Source organism: Thunnus thynnus, chromosome 22 (assembly GCF_963924715.1).
Source record: "Thunnus thynnus chromosome 22, fThuThy2.1, whole genome shotgun sequence".
Taxonomy (NCBI): Eukaryota; Metazoa; Chordata; class Actinopteri; order Scombriformes; family Scombridae; genus Thunnus; species Thunnus thynnus.
Window position 1 is genome coordinate 11,452,448 of NC_089538.1, and position 25,975 is coordinate 11,478,422.

Here is a 25,975-nt window from a genome sequence, read left to right on the forward strand (position 1 = left end):
ATAAGGCAGACCACTTACTGTATTGTATTCCAAGGTCCCAGTGACAGGAATTATCATGCTTTTAAGAGTGAGACAGGTTGGTCTGCTGGGGCCCTTTTTCTGGCAGGAATGTCACAAAAGAAGAAAAGCAAAAGCTGAAAAAAAAAGAAAGCATGGCCGAGGAAAGGTCCTCGAGGTCTCTGCCTTTCAACACTTTAGCTGTCCTGTCTCATAAAGAGCTTGGACACAAAGGTTTTGACACAGGACCTTTCTCCGTGGCTGGTTTACAACCAAAAAGCGGTTAGGATAAGAAAGAATGGGCGTGTGGGGTATTGATGAGTCTTTTTTTAATCACTAACGGATTTGCAGGGGATTTCATACCACTTCACTGAGTCTGGTGTGTGTGTTGAGGATCGGGTGAGGTCATGAAATATTTTATTGGCTAACCCTTTGACTTGTAATCCTGGCGATGAATAGGAAAACAAATGTGGATTTAGGAAAAGACGTTGCATTGTTAAAAAGTGGAGAATAATACCGCTGGTTAACCATAAAATCAATTTCAGCCTACAATGCAGTTTCTACTGTTACATTCACAGTACAATAAGCTTCAGCTGTGTTTTGAATTCCACTGTCACGTCACTTTAATTTATGCATTCAATTTTAATAAAGGCCTGCAAGGCTGGTACGCAAGCTCAAGTGTATATGTTACCATGACTGCTGACAGTGTGCTTGGAAAAATTCTTATGTTTTAGACTGCAGTTTTAATTATCTGCAAGCCACCCCTCTGCCCTTAATGTGACACTTAGTTAAGTTGTCCCTAAGGGGGTCAAACACTTAGCAGGAACATTTTAACACTCGACAACTTCTGCCGGCGGAGATACAAAAGCTGCTTGCCAGGGGAACATGAGCGTAAAGCATTAACTAGCTTCTGCATATCTAAATGCAGAAGGGCATTCATTTTCATGAACAGAGATGGAGATCTTTCTATTGCCGCAGTAATTCTTATAAGAACGTTCCTTGCGGATAAGCTCGTGGAAGGCTTACAGTATGCCGCTGCAGTATATCTGACCAGTGATGAGTACAACGATCAAGTCAGTCGCCCCCTTTGTGATGAAATTAGCACTGACATTTACGCTGTTCATGTCTTTATCCCAAAAAAGGTGCTTGTTGTATGATATTGTTAACCCTCGCTCCTATTGAGGGCGAACTGGCCCAAGGAAAATGAATACCTAAGAGTGAAAAGGATACTTGCTCTGCTGGAGTGCAGATATGAACCCAAAAATGTCAACTTAGCATTTAAAGCAATCCAAGCCACCCTTACGACGCTGTTGGTGGTGTTAAAAGATATCCAAAAGCTATCAAACTGACAAAATCTAACCGAGCTGCAGTGCATCAACCTCTTTACTGCTCTGTAAAATCTGAGACCTTTTTGTCTATGTGCATTTTACAGTATGAAACCGGGTTTTTTGCAACAATATTGACGGCCTTTCTTTGTTCTGAGGTGGGGTATTTTTTCCCTCCCCTGAACTTTAGACCAGTGAAGAGAATTCAAACAAAGATGCAATGCTTCTCTGAGACTGAAGCTCTAAAAGAAGTTAATTTATGGCCTGTTTGGGAGGCAGGTTTGGGCTTGAATACATAATAAGGTAGTGCACCTGCAGCCGCATACAAATGAATGGAAATGACGGTTAGTATTTACGCCTCCCTAAACCATTGGGACCTCCTGATCTGACCACTAATTGGCCAGCAAAGAGAAATGAAGATAGCCTCCTTGTTCACAGGCTGCTGTATCTGCAAATATCAGGTTCAGATTTGTGCAGAGCAACTTTACACTCTCAGTCTTATACCAGCTGTCACTAAAGTGCACCTTCAACCTATAGTAAAGCACTATGTAATGTTCTTAACAGAAAAATGCCAATTGGTCACTTGTATTCATGCTTTGTTCTGTTAAAGTAATCAAATGAGGTAGATTGGGTAAAAGACTGATACAGAATAGACCTTTTTTGGATGCCTTTAAAAGTGTTACTGTAGCTCCTCAGTATCTTTAAAACATGCCGGCGCACTGAAGAACATAAAGTGTAATATTGTTTCACTATTATATTTGGATAAAAATTCCATTAAAACATGTTTTCATTCTGCATGAAATCCTGCCACTCTTTCAGCCTTCCAGTTCAAAAGAGCTTGTAATGGAACACAAAGCATGAATGCCTTGCAGAAATGTTGATTACAATATCCTGCTGAATGTTTTTAAATTAAAATACCATTCCTCCTATCATACTTGATAAGATTTACAGAGGGTATAAGCGTTTTTCTTTTTTTTGGGTTTTTTTTTTTTTTTGCAGGCGGATAATTAAAGCGTTTTGATACAGGTGGATAACTCCACAATGAAGGATTTATGCTTGGATTATGTGAGGTCGTTTCCTCTTTTCTTAATTAAGAGAAGGCGTATTTGTCATGCATTAAAAGAGGGTGTATTCATTGTGTGTTGATCAGAATCTGATTCCACTTGTGACTTCAAAATGTATTGCGGCATTTCAGCATCTCCCTCTGTGCTTCTGACTTAGACCAAATTGATTTTCCTAATCGATAGCATAGGATTGGATTTAGGTGTGTGGGAGTGGGGAGAGGGGTGGGGGGGTTGAGATCTGGGAGAGCTGACTGCCTCAGCCAGAGCGGGCTCCGATAGAGTAGTCTCTTGTTCGTTCCCGTCTTTATGAGCCCCCTGCTCACGGGAACGGTGCATTTTAAATCTAGGCGCTGCGTACACCTGCTATCCCGCTTCATCTCAGGCTGCTATAATGACAGCAGAAAACTGTGTATCCACTAGCAAATATAAACTTCCCTGCCAGCCCTTTGTCACCTCTGGAATGGAGATGACTGAATTGATGCACCGCCCCAGTGGAGCAAAACCGTTTAAATGACAACACATTTTTGTCTCACCTTGAACTTAATTGACTGCCTGAAAGCTGGCGTTTGAAAAGTGCTGACAGAATGACTTCTCCTCGTTGTTTGGAAACAGTCGCTATTGACAGAGCCTGTTCTGTGTTGTTTTCAGACTGCTGTCATACCTGCATGCATTTGTATGCCACATTCATAAGGATGCATGGTGTCTTATAAGGCTGTGCGGTATGGATGGTTCATGTTACACGTATTACTCCTTATGGGCTTAAATGTCTGTATGCATTAGTATGTATCGCAGTTCTGCAGGGGAGGAGAAATGGCAAATGTGCGCCTTAATATTCAAGAGCGAATTGTGATACATGGATCATTATTTAGTCACGTTTCTTGGAGTGTGGAAATAGAAATATCTAACATTACTCCCAGTTCAGCCCTTTACTTAGAAGAAGCAGTTGTTAACAAGGCAGCATGTTGATGACCCAGGGGTCCAACAGTGTCTCTGTCAGTCCTGACAGCTTGAGGACTGGGTAGCAGTAACATTGTCACTGGAAAAGACCAGCAACCCCCCCCCCCCTCATCTGCTTGTGCATTGGTCTTGCCTGTGATGCTGAGCCGCTGCGGTGCAATGGTGGCAACTGTGGGATTTCTTAGAGGGGAGCCACAAGACTGTAATCAGTCATTATGTCAGAAGCGAGCCCCGTGAGCCCCGCTCCAGCTCATTCAGCCAAATAATAAGCAGCAGATAACGGTGCTGGTGTGCAGGCAGGAACAGAGCCCCCGCGGGTGAGGAGCTAGAAAACGGGGGGTCTTTTCCTCTTGTCTGCCTACGCAGGGACATCACCTTGGTTCAAGGGCTGGATGGAACTTTTCATTCAGCGGACTGAAAATTTCAGCTGGTGTTCAGAGCCCACCCTCCAGTTAATGGCAAATACACCTTGAGGTGCTAATGTGTGGAATCTGTTGAAGTGTACTTAGAGAATACAAGGCTCACTACCCAGTGTTTAGGATGAACCATACTAAACTATAGATGTAGACCAGGTAGCACTTCAATGGCAAATGGCTGCTAGATAGCATGTTTTATGTTTTAATTCATTCCTTTTTCAGGGTGTCAATTATACCTTGTCCGCTTCCTTGAAAACATATTGATTGTCTGTTCATAAATATACTTTTTCTCATATTTTAGTTTTGTTTTTTTTTTGTTTTTTTAATACAGAATCAGAAACAGATTTATTGCCAAGTAGGTTTGCACATACAATGAATTTGCCTTGGTGTTGTGGTGCATAACAATCAAAAGATAGAAGATGAGAGAAAACAGAAGTGTATATACAAAGAAAGAGAAAAATACAACTACCTCAAAAGATAGGTAATATAAATATATAAAGGCAATTTACAACTAAAAGTAAAATATAGTAATCCAAGTGAAAAGAGCTGTTGAATTGCACAGGATATTGACCAGAAATGTGCAGAAGTTCATAGTGTAAAACACTATAAAAGGTACATGTAATGTACGATGTGAAATTACAAGTAATTGCATTAATGAAATGCGCTGTTTCTTAATGTCACACCTTGAATAGCAGTCTCCATCATGATAAAGGTTGGTGGACTGTGTAAACTCTAAGGATAATGATGGAAAATAGGACTTTATGCTTTTATACCCTTACCAATTATGATATATGTTGTATTTTATAAATATATTAGATTATTGTCAATAAATCAAACACAACCAAACCAAAAATTTCCCTCTGTAAATGGATCTGGATTAGCTTTTTTCAGCATTTGAAAAGATGTTCTCCTAACGTTTAAACATTCAAATGCCACCACAGGATTGCTGACTATGTGATATCGAATAAAAAAAAAAACCACACCCTCCCCCTTTTGAGCCCCATTCCTTTCCCCTCCACCTTCATAGAGTTTTGTCATTCCATAACAAGGGTCACAGTCTCCCATTGTCTCGCTATAGCATTCCTCGGCATGGTAGTATTGACTAGTTCTGCTGGGTGAGCAGTACCATAGAACATCCATACATCATTGGGAAGACAGAGTGACAGACAGTGGGAGTTGAGATGTCAGATTGTCCTCTCCAGGCAACTGACATCCACTCCCTTCCTGTTCTCCACAGTGATACTCTATCTTCTGACAGATGCTGCATTGATAGTTGCCACCCCCCTCTTCCTCCCCACAATAGTACACTTGACATGCCTACCTCATGATATACATTTTCATATGGTGAATGGTGCGGGAATAGCTTTTATTCCAATTAAAGTTTTCAAGGTTCTCAAGCAGCTCAGAACATACAGTCACAGAGATAAAAAAATGTTATTTGTTCATCGACTGCCACGTTATAATTGATTCACTACTGTATGCATGCAAAGATTGATAGCTAGATTAATCTCATCAAAATGTTAAGCTTTTATAATCTTCTCATGGACCCCTTTTACCCTCTCATACATAATAAATGTTGTTAAAAGTCAGGCTGACATCGAGCAAATAGCTTAACACAGTGCCATACTAGTTCCACATGGAAAATATGAAACTGCAGCATGCCACTAGACAATGAGCTCACTCAGGTCACTGTAGGTCAACCCTTTATGGAATTTCTGCCCATAATGATTAATAAGGTAGGTGTAGTTATTGCCTTGGAAGTCATCAGTGGAATGCTGGAGTTATCTGTAATCCAGTTTCATTACACCCGTGCCTGTGGTTTCTCTTTCTTAATGCATTGTCCTTTCTGTTAATTCCATGTGCTATACAGTCTCTTCTAATGAACAGCCCATTATTGATTGGTATAGACAACAAGGATTGCTTTGTTCCACCATTTCTTATCTGTTCAGTCTTCCCCAAAGCGACAGCGATAGCCAAAGCTTCTTGCGGTAGACACACTCTACCGCTTTTGGCGGCTCCAGACCAAAGGTCCATTTAGCAGAGGTTCTGTTGTCACTCACGGATGCCGTGAAAGGTTAGGCTCCTGTAATCGTGTTTATGTTTTTGGTCAGTATTAAGCCTCCCTAAGCCAGCTTTGTGTCAAACACAGCTGGAGAGCCCTTTACAATTGCAACAGAGCAGAAATACAGTAATTGGTCCAGCAGCTTGGATGCAGCCGTGACATACAGGTAATTTGCTAATTTCTGTCTCTCAGCTGATGTTACCAGTGCAGGAAACTGTGTGTTTTCCAAAAGAGTGTGTGAAATTATTTATACTCTTCATGTTGCTTTAGAAATAGTATTGAATGGGTTTCTTTTACAAAAGAGGTTCTGCTTTGTTGTTGATAAGTTTTTGTCTCAATTGTTGCAGCCACAATTTCCAAGTTGGATTGGATCTATAAGAGGAAAAAAACCAAATAGCCATAGTTTCATAATTAAACAGGACCCCCTGAAATTTTCAATAAAGTGTTTCCACTGCTTTTCCCATTGTTGGATTGGTTGTTCCCTGTTGTATAGTATCTATCACTGCAAAAAAAAAGTGCATATTCTCATCCAGTGAATTGCCACAGTGTAGATGTCAATAACCCGACTTTCCATACTGTCGGCATGAGTCCTGCATACCAGATGTCATAACAGTCCCAAGAGAAGGCTTTTTTCCTGAATTTAGCGCCGATGACTTTGAGCAGGCTACCTCCAGCTGACAGGGAAATTTGGATTGGAAAGACGGTAGAAGCCACTTTTAATTATACTGGCAGTAAAGGATGAAATTGAGCAGGAATGAAGTGCTTTTTGTGCATTGATTTTTCTCTGCATCTGTGGATGTACTGGAGGGAGGGAGAGACAATTGTAACCTTCTCTATTGCTGCAGTCAAACAAGGGGGGGACGGGGGGCTCCATGCATGGCCTTTTTTTTCTGCTTTCTTTTTAATACAATGAGAGCATGTACGTCAAACCATCCCTCACATCCAATTAAGAAATGCCATTGAATTGAATAGGAACCCAGGCAGGTCTGGACAGGGGCCACACAAGCACTTCACCTTGATAGAGTTTTGATGGTTTTTGTGTTCTGTGTTGTGTTTTGACATCTGACAAACTTTGGCCAACCTTCGGTGTGGATTTTTGTAACTTGGATGACAAGGTGTGGCAAGGCTTGCGGATGGATCCTTTAAGCTCTTTCTACAGGTTTCCCCTAAGGATTTATACCCATTTCAGGTGCCATTTCCAGTGATCTTAAGCCTTTATTTTGGCAGAATGTCACCTTACCTGGGTAATGGGAGAATGACTGCCACCTTGATTGCCCTCAGGTCCCTGCAGGATTCCTGACTGACTTGGCTATTGCAGATGACTCTGAACTAAAAAAAGATCAGTTACTTTAGAAACAGATGCCAGTCTGGCTTTTGTTTGCTTGTTTTCAGATGACGCTTCCTCCTGTTTTCTTGAGAACTTCCCCTGACCGCGAGCCTTGCACAGTCACACCAGCAGATGCGACAATTCGTCATGCATAAGAAACCCCACTCCGGCAGCCATCTGTCTCCTTGTGTCTGTTACCATGCACTGGCAGTTTGTTTTTGTTGAGCCGTATACAATTTTAATGGCATGCAAAATATGCTGAACCAATCTCATGCCCCCCGAACCCCATTCTAAAATCTCATTCCTGACCTATACATGACCTAAGTAACAGAAACCAGAAAATATGCTGACTGTCATATATAGTTTCTGTGACTTGTGGGAAGGTTTGCCATTTGGTGCCCTGCTATACTATTACCTTCACTAGATAGCTGGAATGAGTTATTATGCCCAGTTAAAATGAAATTTGACTCCCCCGACCTGATTCCTAGAAGACCTAACAAAAACAACATGCCAAACCATAACAGGTAAAAAGCAAGAAGGTCAAAGGTATCACTTCAACAGCTTTGGGAACTGATACCAAATTCAGGAGCCATTTCTGCATTTCAAGTCAACTGACTTGGTGCTTTGAGTTACAGTATATGCTAACGTCATCATTAAAACAGGCTCACAATGACAGTGCTAATGTGCTGATATTCAGTGGGTATAATATTTACCTTGTTCACCATCTTAGCTTAGTTTGTTAGCATTTGCTAATCAGCACGAAACACAAAGTACAGTTGAGGCTGATAAGAATGTCATAATTTTTGCAAGTAATGGGTCTTAAGCCAAAATACTGGACAAATCAATATTTTGACCAGAAAATGGCATTAGAAGAATGTTTGCACCATTTATCCTCATGGGGACATGAATGTCTGGGCCAATGTCAACCCACTGGTACAGAAATTTCACCCAAAACCAAAAAAGTCAGTCTAATGGTGATGCTATAGGAAAAGTCAGAGGATCAGCAAACATTGTGTTGGAACCATTATGTAGAAAATCTCATGCCAATCCATGTATTAGATGTTGAGATATCACTTTGGATAAAATATCCTTCACTGCATAAGTGAAATCCTTCCAATACTCACTGAGAACACAAATAAAACATTATAGAACAATGTGTAAAATTAGACAGCTGTGGCAACGACTCTGCTCTTGCTGTACTTGCAACGTACCAAATTAGAAGCTACCAGCAGGAGAGTAGTGTGAATATATGCTAGTTGCTTCAAAGACCTGGCTTTCCATTAGTATGCAGCTCCCTATTCATTTGAGCATTGAGCACTGGTAATGACAGCACACTGCTGCTCACCATTATGATTGTCTCTGGTTTCTTCTCACAACCCCAGCCAACCTTTTTTTTTTTTTCTTGCACGGCAGTCGCATCCCTGTTCAGATGACTAAATTTGACATTTCTAGTGACAGTCTGACATTGGAGGTGGGATTTAGGAGGCTTCAGGCGTGCTTTAAGAGCATAGCATAAAGGTTATCCATACCTTGTTCTGTACTGCCAGCCAAAGCACATATTGTTGAACATTCACGCTTTTCATTTCTCCCTTTCTCCCTCTGTCAATGCAGCCCTTTCAGCTCAAACACTGATTGCCAACAAGCCAACCATTTTCCCCCTACATTGTGGCAATGCATAAGCAAAGCTAGCCACCATTTCTTTTTTCCCCATCCATTCAGTTCAGTCACATTTGCTCATTGCAGGTGACCTGATGAGAACATTGTCCTTTTCTCTTCCTGCGCCCGAGAAGAATTGAACACGTCTCCACAGCCCATATAGTAACTTTAAAGCAGCCGATTGCCACATGCTATCACATCAGCCACTAGCACGGAATAATGCAGTGCAGGCTTTCAGTGATAGAAAGATGCCTATCATTCTTTGCTGAGCTTTTACTCTCCTCAGGGCTACGTGTTTAATATGACTCTACAAATGTGATTTAGTGCCTTGGGACTCAGAGGTTGCTGCTGGAGAGACCTCTGGTGTGTAGTATATGGCAACAGCCAGTATGTAGGTTAAGGTTATCTTGCTGATGTTGGATATGTTGTGTAACCGGATATAGTGGAGGAATTCTTACAGGAAAGGTGTGGAAAGTGTTAGGGTTAGAGTACAAGTGCTGCAAGATTTTGCAACAAAAATTCTGTATTTCCCTGATTATTTCCCAATTTTTTAGCCGCCTCTTTCTTCAGTGATGATTTGGTGGTTATTTGTTTTGAGCAGATTTGTCCTCGCTACGTCTTTCCTGAAAGCATTCTCTCACAGAGCATCAAATTCATACGACATGTTTTCCTTCGACTCTCATCCCATTCTGTCTATACTCATCCTCTATTCAATTACTTTTTTGGTTTCAGCAGAGACTCATTCTATACTATATTGCTCTCCGATGCGTGTTGCTACCCCACAGATTTATGTCTGAGCTGAAGGATGGCTGTCCAATTTTCTGCATGGATAGCAGTGCTGGTGGCATTGTGTGTGTTTTTAAAAGCTCTTGTCAGACGTGCGTTAAGGACGTATGGACCACACAGCCATGTAATTCTTCCAGACAGCGGCCATTTCTGTCACATCCTGCCATTAGCTTGTGTATCGCAGTGATTTGTCATGTGAGTTCTTTCTTTGTGTGTATAGTATGTGTCTGTGTGTCCGCGTGTGCATTGGTATGCAGTGAGCTATATTTGAACCCATAATTCAGTGACCGTGCACATGCATGTCTTAGTACTTAAATTACTCAAATTACAAGAAAAAAAAAATCTTTTTCCCCCAACTGGTTATTAATTTCAGAGATAATAAAATATTTTACTACCTGAATGGTCACTTATTCTTGTAAATGGGGAATGAATGCCAAATGGGAAATTTGTCAAACCAGTTACACTTGTTAGTGGCATTTGGCTGATGGTGGACATTGGTTTTTCAGTGACGGTTAAGAAAAAAGCAAATGTCTTTTTTTCTCTCCTTGATTTCAATGGTTTGTTTTCCATGGACAGATTTGGCACATACCAGGGAAAATGTAATAAAAACAGACTGTTCTATATAATGTAGTGCAGTATATAAGCCTCAAAATTATTCACTGTCAAGTCGTCCAAGTGGTTCCAATCTTGGCCTACGTAATGTCACTGCTATTCTCAATATTCACCTTTTTATATCTATAGTTCCACATTAAACTCACCCCATTACAATGGAATCTGTCTGTCTACTATAGGAACTGTAGCAAACCTGAATCCGTCACAAACTGGTAGACAGCTACCCAGCATGAGGTCAGACAACCCATTACTGTGTCAATGCAGTTATAGTTATGTCTTTCTTTGTAGGCACAGTGAAAGGTTGATGTGCCCCTAGATGACCACTCCCCCTCCACTCCTCCTTCTCCTCCTCACAGGGGTCCTGCGATATCTCGGTTGTCTCCTTCCAGGCCTGAATGGGCACATTGTGCTGCTGCCCGATCCTCCTCTGCAGACCACTAGCTCCTCAACACACACCTGTCAAGCCATGTCCTTGGCGCCTTGGGTGCTGAGACACTCCAGAGCCCCCCGGCTGCACACATGGTTATTGAACCCATGCGCACAAACACACATAAACAGGCACACACACTTAAAAGCAGTCATATAGGAACAAATAAACTCACGATTAGGTGGACATATGTAAAGACAAAGTCATGTATACACAGAGACATACGCAATTGAATTTCACATAAACACAAAGCATGCATACATGCTCATTCACACACACACACACATGCACACACTCAAAGACTTGAGTTTATTGGAAACACACCTCACTCCCCTCGCCTATGCCAAGGTTATATTCAGTGTGCAGTTTGGCCTCAGAATTCAGAAAGGGTCAAGTTCCATATTTGTCAGGGTGGGGAGGGCAAGGGCAGCGAGGTTGGTCGGGGTGCACATGGAAACAGGGTTCAGAAGTAAACTACCTGTAACTCGATCCACATCTTCAATCAGTTGCAGATTTTCTGTTTTTTAAGAGGAAAGCTATACAGGGGGCTTAGTAAATGCCCCTTCCTCATGTGTAGCAAATAAGTTTGGGTTGAATTAAAATAGAAATGATTAGTTAATTGAATGAAAATTAATCAGCAACCCTTTTAGTAATCAGTTAATGATATTCGAGCTTACTCTATTAATTGATTTGTCAATTCACAGAATTGAATTAAAACCATTTTGATCACCCAATAATTGTCAATTATCAAAGAAAAATAAGGCTGCAGTTTCTTCATTGTGAGAGTTTGCAGCTTTTCTCTCAGTCTTATATGAGTATAAACCAAAACATTTTGGGTTTTTCCAACAGTTTCTTTGACAAAATAAGCAGTTGGAAGATGACACCTTGGGCTCTGGGAACTTACAATAGGCATTTTTCCTTATTTTCTAACATTTTATAAAAAATCACTAGTTCCAGTCCTTGTTTACATTAAAATGAGTTTGAGAATGACATAATTTTTATTGAAATTACACATTTGGAGAGCACTATATCATTCATGACCCATTGAAGGTAATCCTCCTTTCTGATGTCTTGCGGCACTCATCTCAAGTACATCCTCTCCGTCTCTCTGCACACCTCTCCATGGCCTTGACCGGTAACCCTCCACAGAACAAATGTGCCTCTCCATATGGCGTTATCATCAAAAGAAAAACGTTAAATGGCTGATTGTACTTGCACACAACGTACACCTTCTTGAAGGACCTATGGTGTCAAGTCTCACTAGTGTCACCCATACAATTTTCCTCTCTATTGACTTTTATGTTCAGCTGCAAGGTTGGTCATCGTGGTGGGAATATGTATGTATTCCAAATAAAGACGAGCGTGATTATCATAATGATATTCCCTTGCTAAGGTAAACAGCTCCATGGCCCAGATGAAGGGAAAATCGCTGTGTGAATGTGTAGCATTTTGACAGCTTATTTCTGACAATGTATTTCATGCATTTAGTATCGGGCGCCAAAGATATAAAGAATAATCTCTGAGCTGGGATTGCTGTTGAGATTATGTGATAATAGAAATCTCGTTTTGGTTTAAGAAGCAATCTATGGTCTACAAAACCATATTTACATAAATATTCAAACACATGAGCTTGCATACACCCACGTATAAAAATATAAATTAAAATAAACAGGAACACACGCAAAGGAGAGCACATACTTGCATATATAAATACATACATACATCATAACCTGCAGACTCATATCCCAAGGTTCATCCCTTTCTAATTAAGGCCAATTAGGGTCCGGGCATAAGAAAGTCTTCCGGGGACAGACAGTAGTGTTCTGCGTTGTACGTCCCTCATCACTTCCTCTCATTGGTATGCCAACATAGAGTCTGAGAGAGGAATAGGAACTTGAGGGGTGTTGGTGGGGGGTGGAGAAGGGAGGGGGGGGGGGGGGGGGGGTACGTAAAGATAAAGACTTTAATAGTGGAGATGTCGAGAGAAGAGAGGGAAAGAATCCATGACACGAGACAAGTGGATACTGAGAAAGTGACGAAGCAGAGAATTAGAGTGAGACTAAGGAATGAGAAAGCAGACACATAACTATACATAATCTTTCTGCAGTTGCCAGCGACCTCAGTCTGTTGTTATCAGCTTCCCTGAATTTAATGTGACCCTTGGGGGTAGGGATGCTGCCCATGCATTATAAATGTTGCCCATTGACTTCGGTTGGTAAGCTCTTCCTTCCTTCCGAATGAGCACTCCCTGACTGTCTATGGTTACTTAACTGATAATAACAGCACAATTTAATTAGTTAAATTTACATGTCGTGAACAAAGGGCTTGTTTGTATTTCACACTTTGATGTAGTGATGAATTACTCTCCCATGCCTGTACCTTTCTGAAGTGTTGGTACAATTTAAGCATTTAAAAAACGTACGTAGCCTGTGTCCTTCTAAGGTGTAATAGTTACATTTGGTGAAAGTCATGGTCTGTTATACTAGAAGTGCAGTTTACCTGAGGGTGCACAAGAAATCTTCATGAAGCCTGGTATTTTTCTTTCTCTGAGAGCAGCCTATTTGAAAGTCTGTGTAAAGTATGAAATAGCTTCAACACTTTAAGTAGTTCTTACTACTAACGGCGTATACTTCACTCAGGAGTATGTAGGTTACTCAGGGTTGGCTCCACTTGTAAAAGATGCCACCGTTTCAATACATTTTCTATTCATTAGCCATATCTCTTTTGCCTTTGGCCTCAGCATGCACAGGCTGGCTTGTCAGTTACAGTGTCACAACCACAGGGTCATTTAATTTAGAGCCCTGCTCCGCCGATTAAGGCTTTTGTTGTGAGCGCCCGTGACTACTGTAACACGGGTGTTTGGGTCAGCGATGGGCACAATAGCTTAGTTACTCTCGCTGACTTCCTCACTATTGCCTCTCCCTTTCTTTCTCAGCACATTTTCCACTTGGCTGATAAAATAAGCCACTCTTTGATGAGCTTTGGGCAGGCCACGGTGCTATGCCTCAGTAAATGCTTTTATAGAGACACACCACAGGCTGTCGACTTGGATCAGTCATACAGCGGCTGCATGCGTCCGCTGCTTTTTCATATGTGCTTTTGTTTTCATGACAGTTTTTTTTTTTTTTTTCTTATACGTAGGCAACAATGATAAGCTGGTACTCCAGCCTCAAATGTATTTCAAGAATGCCCAAAAAACGACAATATGCAACTTTTGCCTTGAGGCGGCGTGAGTATTGTTCATCCTGCCCTGCTTTCCTTCAATTGGTCAAATTCATGCCCCAGTGCTTTTCATCTTGATTAGTTGTCTACCTTAAAGCCTGGGGCTGAGGTAACCGCACAGCAACACAGGCTGTGGAGAAGCACACAACGAAATATCACAAAAATATATTAATTGGGTTTTTGTGTCATATTTTTGCTTTTCATTTCTGTTCTGTTTGGTAATATTTTCTACTGCTCTCTTTAGGCAGGGAAAACCCTGAGCTAATAATTATTTCATATGCTTTTGATCAAGTGTGTAATTACTTTTTTTTCAGATTAAACATATTGTACTTACATTCAAGTATTTTATACACTTATTTAGATGAAACTAAGTCCACAATGACCAGCTCCTACATCTAGATCTATTCATCAATGTGACTTTGTGAGCTAATTGAGACATACAGTAGAAGTCAGGGCAATGCTAGTTCGCTGCTACAATGCAGAGAATGCATGCACATAAATACAAGAGAAGGATTGCTCAGATTGTTGTAAAATTATATTTACACCTCACCCTTCTCTTCCTATTTTAAGCTAACATGATAAAGGATAATGAAACTCCACATTTTTTCATAGAAGAAAGGCACAATTACACCCTACATTATGTTTGGGGTGTGGTCAGACATATGGTCTGTTGCTCCTGTGACCACATTCACCAACGATGTTCAGCACACTGCGCTGTAATGAATCACTTTTGGGAGTGTGAAATCAAATTTGGGTGCAAGTTCGTGGCAGTGAAAGCAGGATACTCTGTCTGTGTTTCATCACTTTGTAATTTAGAAAACACTCCTTCCGCCATGGGAACTAAAAACTCAGTACAGTAGATAATGTGAAAAAGAAAAAGGCCGAATAATTTCTTCCTAGGACTTTTTTTTTTTTTTTCTAATGCTATCAGGTTGCCAAATACCTCCTCTTGGGCATTTCAGTAATGGGGAATCTGTCACTTAGCGATCCTGGCAGGCTCCCTTGTCAAGAAAAAATCTTTCACATTACCTCTTTGTTCTCTGTAATACTGACTGGTTGCATATCCTTAGCAGCCAGCGAAAAGTTCATAGCAAGCTAACCCATAACATAAGTACCATATTTTTTTTTCTGCATCCTTTTTAAATGATGTCAACTAATTGATTAGTCAATTAACATAATATGAATTGGCATCTTTTTTGATTTACAATCAATCAGCTAAGTCATTTTACAGGAAAAATGCCCTTCTTCTCAAGTGACTGTTTGCTTAACTACTTTATTCTCAGTATAGCACAGTATCATGCCAAGTGCTTAACAACGACCCCCTTTACACTTGCTTAATTGCTAATGAGTCAGCTGGAAATATTAACATGTCAGCAGAAGATGGTGTTTTCAACCAACTCATGGAGCTAATGTTAGCTTAATTAGCAAGTTAATACAGTTCAATGAGGAGAGATTCAATTTTTATAAGTGATACTTTTATTGAACATTCATAATAAGGTGAAAATGTGAAAAGTCTTTGGCAATTAGACCCCATTGTCATGTCATTATATTTATAAAGGGGGGAAGTGAAGGCGAGAGTAGAATAGGAGAGTATTTATCACCATCATAAGATGATGGTTGGTGATAAATAAGGGAATGTTGAGATCTGGATGATGAGAATTAAGAGCGGGGCTTCTGGTGATCTCAGACCCCGGGTGTTGACGTGATGAAGTGGAGGTTGAACGGGGTTGAGGACGATTCGCACCGAAAACGACAGCTGACAGTGACGGAGAGAAGAACAGATTTGAAGTTTGGCAGCTGAGACGTGATAGGCTGATAGGAATTGTGGTGAGCAGGAGAAGCAGGGGAGAAGAGAGAGACAGAGAGAAAGGAATGAGAATGACTGAATGAGTAATAGATAGTCTTCCTGCTTGAACTTCCTCTAAGCTCCATTTTATAAAATCTGTTAGCGGCAGTCGTCAGTTTCAGGCGGCAAAACTGACAGTTGCCTGCTAGAAATGTGCCGCTGTTATTATTGTTGTAAAGTTTGCCAGGAGAAGCGAGAGTCAGCAAGAGAGAAGGAGAGAACAGTCAATTGTGAGGATCTTTAACTAATGTGATTGCATATTTGGGTTTTGGACTTTTGTCTAGACAAAAAAAAAAACTGAAGATGTTATCCTTCAGGAAAAAGTGACAGGAATTTTTCATTATTTTGTGACTGTTTGTAGACCACAACAACTAATTCAGCAAAATTTAAAAAAATAGCAGATTCATTTATAAAGAAAGTTGTCAGTTGCAGCCTTAAACCAAAAACAGGTTTGGTCTGACTTTGGAGGTTACCAGATTTCTCTTTCAAGGATAACACTGAAACCTTGTTGCAAGCTATTTTGTACTCCAGTGTAAACTTAACACAGCCCTGAGTAACTCTACAGTTTCATTAATGAACAACCTTGCATTAATAAGCATCTATCTCACTCAGTATTGGGTCATCCGTGCCTTAGTACTTCAAGCAAATTGCATATCTTTGGAATGAACATGCTAGTATTAATGGTACAGGGTTACTTTGAATGCCTAGAACTGCCTGGTGTACATTTCTCTGGTCCAAAACCCTTTGAAGATATTTTGGAAGCTTCAGCTCTACTGCCAGTGCTTTAACACTGATGATTATTAGAGAGCAGGTTTGAATTTTGGCTGTGATAGCGAGGAAGATCAGAGAGTCGGGCGTCACTGGATACAGGGGTAAATACGTGTGTGAAGGCAGCATTCAATTTGTAACATTTGCTTTAATGATCATGAATTAGATCTAAACAAAAAAAAAGGGGTCTGGTGTAAGCAGATGATGAAAGCCAAGCACTGGCCGTTTAAATGTCTGGAATATTACTTTTATTTTCTTTTGTCTCGTGAACTCTGCCTCTCCTTTTTTTCTTTTTTTCTTTTTTTTTTTTTTTTTTTGCAACAGTTTGTGGTTAGGATTGTTGCAATATGGTGTGATTGTTTTCCTTTCCAAACACTTCCAGGCTCGCTAAATGACTGGCAGATGCTATGTTGACCAAACTAGCTCAGCGGTTCAGCTGAATTGACCTATGGCATCTGCTTTCTCTGCCAAAGTCTCAATTTTGATCAAACATAATGAACAGCAGATTTGATGAAGCATGGAACCTAGCGCTTGTTCGGAAGCCAAGCTCGGTCGTCCATTGTGCCCAGATGATATTTGGAAGTTTGGCAATATAATTGAGATTTTTTTTTTTTTTTTCCTTTTGTAGTATCTCTGCACAGTTTGAAAAAAAAAAACAAAAAAACATTTTCATCAAGGACACATGCACAACATCAAACCTGATGATCACTACAAAAAAAAAAAGGGACATGTTTTTCACTCAATTTAGTTTGTCTGTGCTTTGTTAATGACTTATTGACATAAACGTTAATAATTGGGTTGTCTGATATGTGACGGCTTCAATAATAGTAAAAAATAAAAAAAAAAGGTGCGATATCTCCCTCGTTCGCGTTGTAAACAAAGTACTACTGATTAAAACTTTTTAATTATGGCTTATTATTCAAGACCCTGACCTGCCACAGACACAAATTACAAAAGCAGTGGTGCTCATCACTTTTATGATTGCGAGTGAGATTTAATTAGTTTGCATTCAAAGAGGGGGGGGGGGGGTTTAAGGTGACGTGTTTTTTTGACCCTTGAAGGTGAGGACGAAACAGTTGAATGCAATTTGACTTTACCTCTGTCAAACTCACTAATTCAGCCATAATGAAACATAACCTCTTTACTTGTATGCACTGATTTGATCCCGGCAAAGGTTCATATCGGATACGATGAGTGAAAAATGTAACGAGAGGAGTGACGCGAAGGCTAAAAGAAGGAAAGTGGCCCATGGAAATGATGGATTGATACGAAGGCGAAGAGGCAGAGCAGGAGAGCAAAATGTGAACGGGGAGGGGGGGGGGGAACGAGACGGCGCAAAAGGTGACTGGGGGAGGCGGTCATCAAAATGCTAATGTTGTATGGGATATTTACTGCAGAGTGTTAATGCAGTTTAAAACAGGCTCTTTGTCCTGCAGCCTATCACCAAGCCCCTGTTGGGCCCTAATAAATCAACCATTAAAAGCTGATGTGACCTGAATAGCACTTCATACAGCGGCAATCAGGCTCTATCGCCAGTGTGGGAACCAGACAACAGCTGAAAAATTTATGAAGATGCCACTTAATGACGGTCGAGCGAGTAGAGACCAAAATGTAGAACTTGTATCTGAAGCGGCAATGACAAACTGACACATCTGGCATTAAAACACGATTATTTTTAGTAGCTTTTTTTTTTTTTGGAGTTTTTCTAAATAAATCTATGTCCTACATATGCAGAGACCTCTCAGTGGTGACTCACTCATGTTGGCAGACATTAAAAAGTTCCTCCTACTGAACTATTTAATGATGTCCCCTGTCACCCATTTTGAAAGAATAAGTGTTTGCCATGTTTTACAGACGCAAGACTGGGCTTGCTATGTCTCCTAACCTGCTTCCTCTCTCTGTTTTCTTCCAGGACGGAACATGGTTTTATTATCTGGAATGTGATATACAGGATTTTTGAGGAGAACCTTCAAGAAAATCACACACCTCGCACCAAGGTATTGAACAGTTTTATCACCATTTTTGACAACATCAGATTTGACTCCTGAGGTGAAAGTGTCATGAATACACAATAGACCTTAGATTATGTGCATAAGCAGTTTCCCCCAACACAGCACAGTAACGAAGAGCATTCATGTCGGCCGATTGAGCTTGTTCTTTGTGTGCAATAAGATGTTTATGAAAATTATTCAGGATAGGTACTCATCTTCATATGCAAATCTACGGGACATCACTGGTAAGCCTTTAATTTCTGCCGTCAGCGACAAGGAGGGCTTTTTGGTCGGTAACCATACGTATCTACAGAGCGTGTTTGGATTTCATTCCCTGATGCAAATGATGTTTTCAGTGTAATCATGCAAAAGCGCAGCTGGCTTCCATTTCTCTACGCCTCAAGTCTCTTGCTCCCTGTACCCCCCCCCCCCCCACCAACACCCCCCCACCAACCAACAAAACCTTCACGCACCGAGCTCTTTCTCCTCTCACTGTCTGTTTGTCATTGTTGTCTTCCACAACCCTGTTTGCTCTCTGCTTCTTTTACTTATCTCCTTTTCCTTTCTTCGCTCACTTGTCATGCCTGCTAAAGCCCTCCCCTCCTCATCTAGCCAACACACACACACATACACACACACACACTTCCATCCGCCAACCCTCTCCATACTGAATGGAGCCACTAGCCTCGGTGTCTCCTGTGGTGAGGCTGGATTGAATTCAATTAGGGAGATTGTTTGCCCTCCAGAGTTTACTGATGGGCTCTGTGGATGATAGGTTTGCCTGCCGACGCCCCACAGCCCCCCCCCTTCACTTCTCCTCACTCGCTGCATTCACACCAAACCCGGCAATCCGGCACCACGACACAGGGGGCTATGATGTCGGGGGCGTGTTGTTTGCGGTACTGATGAGACTATGAAATATGATCCAGGGAGTCAAGTTGGAGTTACAGATTAATGCGTTTAAGGATTTATCAAAACATTGCGGAGGAAAGTTTTCATGACTATCTTTCGTCGAGGTAAACAGCCGAATACGGCGGTCACGTTACAAAGTAATCTACCAGGAATGTGCCAATGCATGTATGTGACTGGCCGTCACAGTGTGACGTCGGGTTGCATTTTGGCAAAAGTTGAATCCGGTTCAGCTTCTTGCCTGACGGCCGCTGCGTTTTTTTGCTGAGCCCACTCCCGCAGCGTAAACGCACTGCCCCCCATTCAATGAATGGGAGGACTGCCATTTTTCACACATTGCCAGATTTGGTGTGATTGCAGCCTTACACACACACACACACTTCTACACACAGAAACATACCCTTCTACATCCATCTACCCCGTTTCCCTTCCATCTGACTCAGTGCAACCACCCATCCTTTCCTCTCTTTCCTAACAACTTCCTTGCAGCAGTGCATATTGTTTTTTTTTGTGCGTACATTGTTTAAATTGCTTTTCCATCCTGTGTTGATGTTTTTATGCTTTTTTTTTTTTAACAACATTGTATTCAACAAGGATAAGACATAAAAACTGGCACTGTGGGCGAATGTGTCATATCACCTTTTTGATAAGACCACAGAAGCTCATATTCTCTATGGGATTGTTTCTTGAGAACTGATGGGATGGGAGATTTCAAAGGAAAATAATTGGGAACTACATTTGATCTCAATCCCAGCAACAACAGACACATTCCAGGATAATCCCATATTTAGCGATACCCAGTGAATGTGAATTAATTTGCCAATTCTCTAGCATATCCAACACAGTAAATGTTGCTGACATAGGAGTAATGGTCACATTAGTTGCAAGGTGAAAATAGAATCGTGCTGTCATTTGAATAACATTGAGAGCAGCAGGCGGTAGTTGTGCGTGGCGCTGGCTCGAGCTTTTTTAGATATGAAACGTAAATCTGGTCCAGACATAATGGCCTCCGTCTCTTTCCTGTGTGGAAACACATTTCAGTGACTTTTCCTGCAACCCGCTGCTTCCCTCCAGATATCACGCTGTGACTGTGTACTGGTGCTTCTCAGAAATCAGATACTGTATTAGTGCTGAAAGATGTCAAATGAATTAAAAGCCAGGGATCGGTTTGATGATAAATATCCTAATGCAGCCCAACATGAAATTACCAACCTTCATTTGATGCACCTTTTTTTTTGCCTAATTTGTGGTCTCCTTGAATTAAGTCTAATCTATTCCAGGGAAATCTTTTTAGGGAGGCAAAAATCATGCTTGATGTACCAAAACAATATTTTTGCAATGATTCTACAGATAACAGAAGCAGAAGTGCCACAGGATGTCTGGGATGACTATGTGAAGGATTTTACTGAGCCAAAATCTATTATTTTAAATAGTAATTTATTTATTTATTGTGTCATGCAGATACAAGTGCTCAGCCCACATGGATTTATAAAACACCAAAACACAGTTGCAGTGGTGGGAAGAAAAAAAAACCAAAGACTTTTGGATAAATTCCGCCTCACACTAGAGAGTCCACACTAAAGTTGTTTCTCATCAGACAATATGTTTGTAATTTAGGTTTGTACCAAACATCAAGAAACCATCTTTCTTTGTACATCAGGAACAGTTTGTGCTGGGTATCTGTGATCTGTTTTGGAAAAAAAAAAAAAGAGAATCGATCATACAAAATAAGCATTTTACCTCACAAATCCAGGGGTGTCCATGCAAAATGTCCCAATTAAAAAAATCTCTCTCGTGAGCCTCTGTTCAGGCATATTCATGAGTCTGTTCCAAAGTTGAATCATCTCATATTTATGTCTTGACATTTGGTGGTTCCTGTCCCATATCCCCACTAATGGCCCAAAACTGTTGTAAGTTTATGAACTCTCAAAAATCAAATTGCTTTTTAATGCACAGTGTTATAACTCACATGTTCACAGAACCCCAAAATGCCAGACACGTAATCTGAAACAGGTGTGTAAGTACAAAATCCCAGATCTTCATATACTTTGACTCGCTCAGCACTGATCCCAATGACCCACCTGCTGAATTAACTAAAACACAAAAGTATAAAAAACTGCTCCACTACAAAAACCTCTTTTCAGCCTCGTCAGAGAGTATGAACCTCTGCACTCTCCTGCAGTGCTTTGCATACCCAACATGGTTGCCCATTAGCATCCGCCATTCAAGTGTGTTTGACCATAATGGCCAGTGATGATGTTAGCCCTGCCAAGTTTTGGTTCTGTTATCTTAAAGCACTGCCATTTGTTTTTATAGTGTGATCCTGGCCGGACTTCTCGAAATGATGCAAAACAGGTCATTTGAATGGAAAAGGAGTTAAGTCCTTTTGGCTTATGTCAGCAGTGTTCTTGAATTTGAATCCTATCCAGAGGTAGTTGACTTTGCCTTTGTTGACGCGTCCTGTTACTCGGGCAACTACAGTCGGCACCGAAACGGCCTGGCTCGAGGATACCACGCGGAGCATCAGAACCCTCTAAGTGACCGAATTATTTAAAAGGCACACATTGCTTGATGTAGTGGCAGATAATAAAAAAACGTGTTGAGCCTGTGTGCAAATTGCTTGTTGTCTTGACGACATGCACCCTGAGGGAAATATATTTGCTCAGACATGTCTGCGGTCATTCGGTCTCAATAGGAGCAGAGTTCATGTGAGAACACGCAGCAACATGCAACTGCATGAAAACATCACGTAGGCCTCTGATACACACTCATATAAATATAAACTGTGAGAAAAGATGAATATCGTGCAAAAATATGATGTGTTTATGTGCTGAATTTACTAAATATCTGAATATTGTTTTTTTAACCTCAAAGAACTCATATACATTAATTATGTGTTTTCAGAATCGTTAAGGAATACTATCAATTAGGCTTATTTGTGTATTGCTGCCTGTTTTTGTATAAATTAAAGGAAGATTCACACAAAAAGTCGCCACACTTGGACATTTGTTTACTTTAGTTTGAGCTACTATTTTTTTCTGAACATACGGCAGCTGTAACTTCAATTATTCAGTGTTGTTGAGTTCTTTATATGTATCTCTGTGTGTGTGTGTGCTTGATTAGCATATGAGTGTATGTCAGCTACATACAGCGCATGTACTTCTGCTTATCGTTGTGTCTGCTGAGACATTGCATGCCCACCCCCTCCACCCTTCTTCCGATATAATATTTATGTCCTCAGTGGCCCTCCATCATTCTCTTGAACTGCATTATCATGATAAAAAAAAAAAAAGTTTCTGCATGCATGCATTTTAAGTCCAGCAAATTATTTATCTCACTAAATAAAAAATACTGACATACCCCGCAAAATCAATATCTTTAGCTACTGTTATTTCAAACATTAAAAGATGCTAACGCTAGGTTTGGTTCTAGAAAAACACACTTTTGTAAGCATTTGTAGTTTTTCTCCCTCCCAAACTATCTCACACACACAAACACTGTGTATCGCCTGTCACCACACACCTTGTCAGTCTCAGAGGGCTATGCCGGTGAACGTTTCAATTGTCTTGATTGGTAGCGGTAAGAGTCCCTTCGACCATGTTGCCCCCCCCTGAGTCTGACAGAGAGAACGGTAAATTTGGACAGAGCTATTTCAGTATGAGAAGGGGTTACTGGGATGTTAGTGCCCGAGTGTCTTGTCATGTGCCCGGGCCTCCTCTCCTGATACCTGCCCTGACAGTTCCGGCGTCTTAATAAAACAACACCCTTGACAGCGAACTCACACGGCAGCTCCAGTGGTCTCTCTCCATCATCTTCTCGCCAGCCCTTCCGCTCCTTCCACTCCCACTGTGTCTCCCTATTGCTCCCCTCTTCTCCGTGACCGTTTATGCTAATGTAAACGAACAGGACGATCTGTTGATGACGATTAGATTCAAGCGCTGCGTGCACCTCTGGGGCTATGCTGATATCATCTGACATGACAGACGAATCCAAAGCAGCAATGGCCCTAATTTGAAAGGCACTGATGTTATTTGAGCTCCAAGGCATTGGGCTAGAGATATTGTAAGTAGACTGAAGTCAGTATTTACAGTCACATGCTGATGTAGTGGAAGCCGTTCAAATGTATCTATTCCACAAGGGTGCCCGCTAACTCGGAAGACTTTTTCCTTTTTGGTTTTTGTAGCATTGAGTCTCCCTTGAACTCGCACTGCACCCCGTCCAAAGCTTCAGCTCCAGCAAGGTGTGCGGCTCTAATCAGCCCTGTTTGATGTGCGAAGGCAGCGGGCTTTACGGAGGAGCCAAGATCTCTTAGGACATTAAGGGGAGAGGAGAAGAAGGAGAGAAAGAGATTACTGCTGGTCTTTTTATAGAGGATCACTCCATCTTGTCCTTTTTAGCTCACTCATTAGTCCTCGCTTCCCCCCGGAGGGTGATTCTCTCTTTTCTGTCTCTCACCAAGACCAAGGCCACTTCCTTCACTTTGGCAAGGAACTTGTCTGGCGAGCAGTTAACCAAATATGATTCTCTAGCCCTTTCTGTCATTATCAAGTCACAGTCAAAATGAGCTTGTGTGGTCAGAGCTACTCCCCGTTCTGGCAGGTATGGAAGAAAAAAAAAAAATCAGCCCAGAAGGGGGGAAAGGGAGACAGATGAATAATGATTGCACACGCTTTCCTTTGTTGCCAGCAGAGGTTGTGGAGCCCCATGACATGCCTTTTCTTCATTTTCTTCCCCCAATTCCCCTCTATTTCCCTCCCTCCCTTTGGCTAGTACCTGTGAAATCAGACATCCCTCTGCGCCCGTCAAAAAATAACCAACACTCTGCCACTCTGCAACTAGCTGTCAGGGGAGTTCACTGTCTGACATCCGGCGTACACGCTGAGGTAATCAGAAGTTGTCAAATGTGAAGTGTCCTCTGCTATAACTGAACGGTGTGCAGCGTTTTTGCCTGTCCAACGTCGGAGCATTGGCTACAGTATAAGTGTACTAATGGCCTCTTTATCAACAGGGATCATTAAATAATGTCCTGCGACTGCATATTTGGCAGCAAAATTGTTGTTTAGGAGAGAAAAATGGAGACACAGATGGATAATAGGAGCTTGTTGTCACTGCCAGCCTTAGCAGCTAACCCAGTCGTGTGATGGAGGGCTTTCACACACTTTCATGACCTCTTATGATTATACATCGTTTTCAAGTACACCGAATGCTGTTCCTTTTACATATTCCCAAGTGGTCCATGAAAATTTAATTTACATATTTGTTCTCCATATGCACAGCCCGCTCCGTAGCCCCCTCCGAGAGGGAAGCGCATGTCTTATAAAAACGCAAGCAGAGAAATTATTGATTTGCATCTGTTTATCCGGGATGAAGCAGGGCACCTCCCTCCTGTCAGCCCCGCAGTCTGCGTTTTGAAGATCCCGAAGGTGCCATCACACCCGTCTGTCCTTTTTACGGTGGCTCTAAACCACGGACAGGGGCTGCAATCTGTTTCCGCCCTCCCTTGAATTTTATTTACAGCCCCAGCCTGGCAATAAAGCCTAAAATTTACGACTTACTTTTTAATTAGAAATAATGTCTTGTAGAGTTTCAGTGATGGATGGTTTAATCAATATATAGACCGAGGCTGGCCCAATGATGAACGTCACTATTGACAGCGTGCAGAGTAGCCTAACTTAACACTTTGTCTTTCAAAGAAATATGTAGTGTTTTGTTTGGTGATGGAAACAGTACACGGTCCCTTTCTGTGTCTCTCGTCATTCTTTCTCCTTCCATTTCGCTGTCTCTCACTACTCTGTCAACGCTTTTCTTTTTTTTTTTCCTCAACAGGCAGTGTTTTCTCTAGAATGAATCAACTTCCTCTGTCACACCATATTTAGGCAATTATTTTACCTCAGTGAAACCCCATTGTGTCGTGTGTCACATTCGCTCAGGTTTTAATAAAATAAGTGCTGAAGGTTGGGTTCTCTTGAATGGAAACCGAAGCCAGGAGGAATGCAATTCTCAAATAGGTAGATATTTTTTTAGTGGGTAAAGATTTATTTTCCTGAAGTTCAGAGAAAAGAGAGAGCAGAAAGGATTTTTTCAAGTAGAATAATTAAATAGGAATCAAGTCAATGGGATTTGTTTCCTGGCTCTGTGGTTGATTGCGTAATATACACCGGGGATGGAATTATGGCACTTGACAACTGAAGTTCAATTTTGTCACTTGTGGCTTATTGTGAAGTGCTCACACGCGGCTGTGCAGAACTCTGTGTGGCTTTTAATTTACCAGACAATGCCAGACAGTGATCAGACAAGGGGAATGTGTTAAATGTGACTGTCACTGAATGAAAAATTCAATCTGTTTCGCAGACAAATTTCACTACAGTTGTCAGTGTTGTGAAGGCTTTAAAGAAATCTAAGACTGTCGCTTGTGGTTTGTATAGTTGCACACGGGACTGCAACTGTCATTTTTGCAATCATGTAACTGGTCTGACCTCAGAGTCCAAATATCCCCTCAGACATCATGTTACACGCTGTAATCGATATACCATTTGTACGGTAAAGTTGCATGTTGCGGCAACACTGCTTACTTGGAAGCAGAGAATGGTGCTTCAAAATGAAAGTGATA

The 25,975-nt window shown here is 41.3% G+C and overlaps 1 protein-coding gene across 9 annotated transcripts in view; it reads left to right on the forward strand.

Annotated features, from left to right (window-relative positions):
- Positions 1-25,975, forward strand: part of LOC137174134 (adhesion G protein-coupled receptor L3-like) — a 245,605-nt gene that overhangs the window by 32,417 nt on the left and 187,213 nt on the right. For 8 of the 9 annotated variants that reach the window (XM_067579248.1, XM_067579249.1, XM_067579247.1 and 5 more), the window contains one exon: positions 18,378-18,462. The gene's annotated coding sequence lies outside the window, so the exon portion shown is untranslated. Of the gene's footprint in view, positions 1-18,377; positions 18,463-24,151; positions 24,249-25,975 lie in introns of those variants that run through there. The other variant, XM_067579250.1, reaches the window with a different exon arrangement.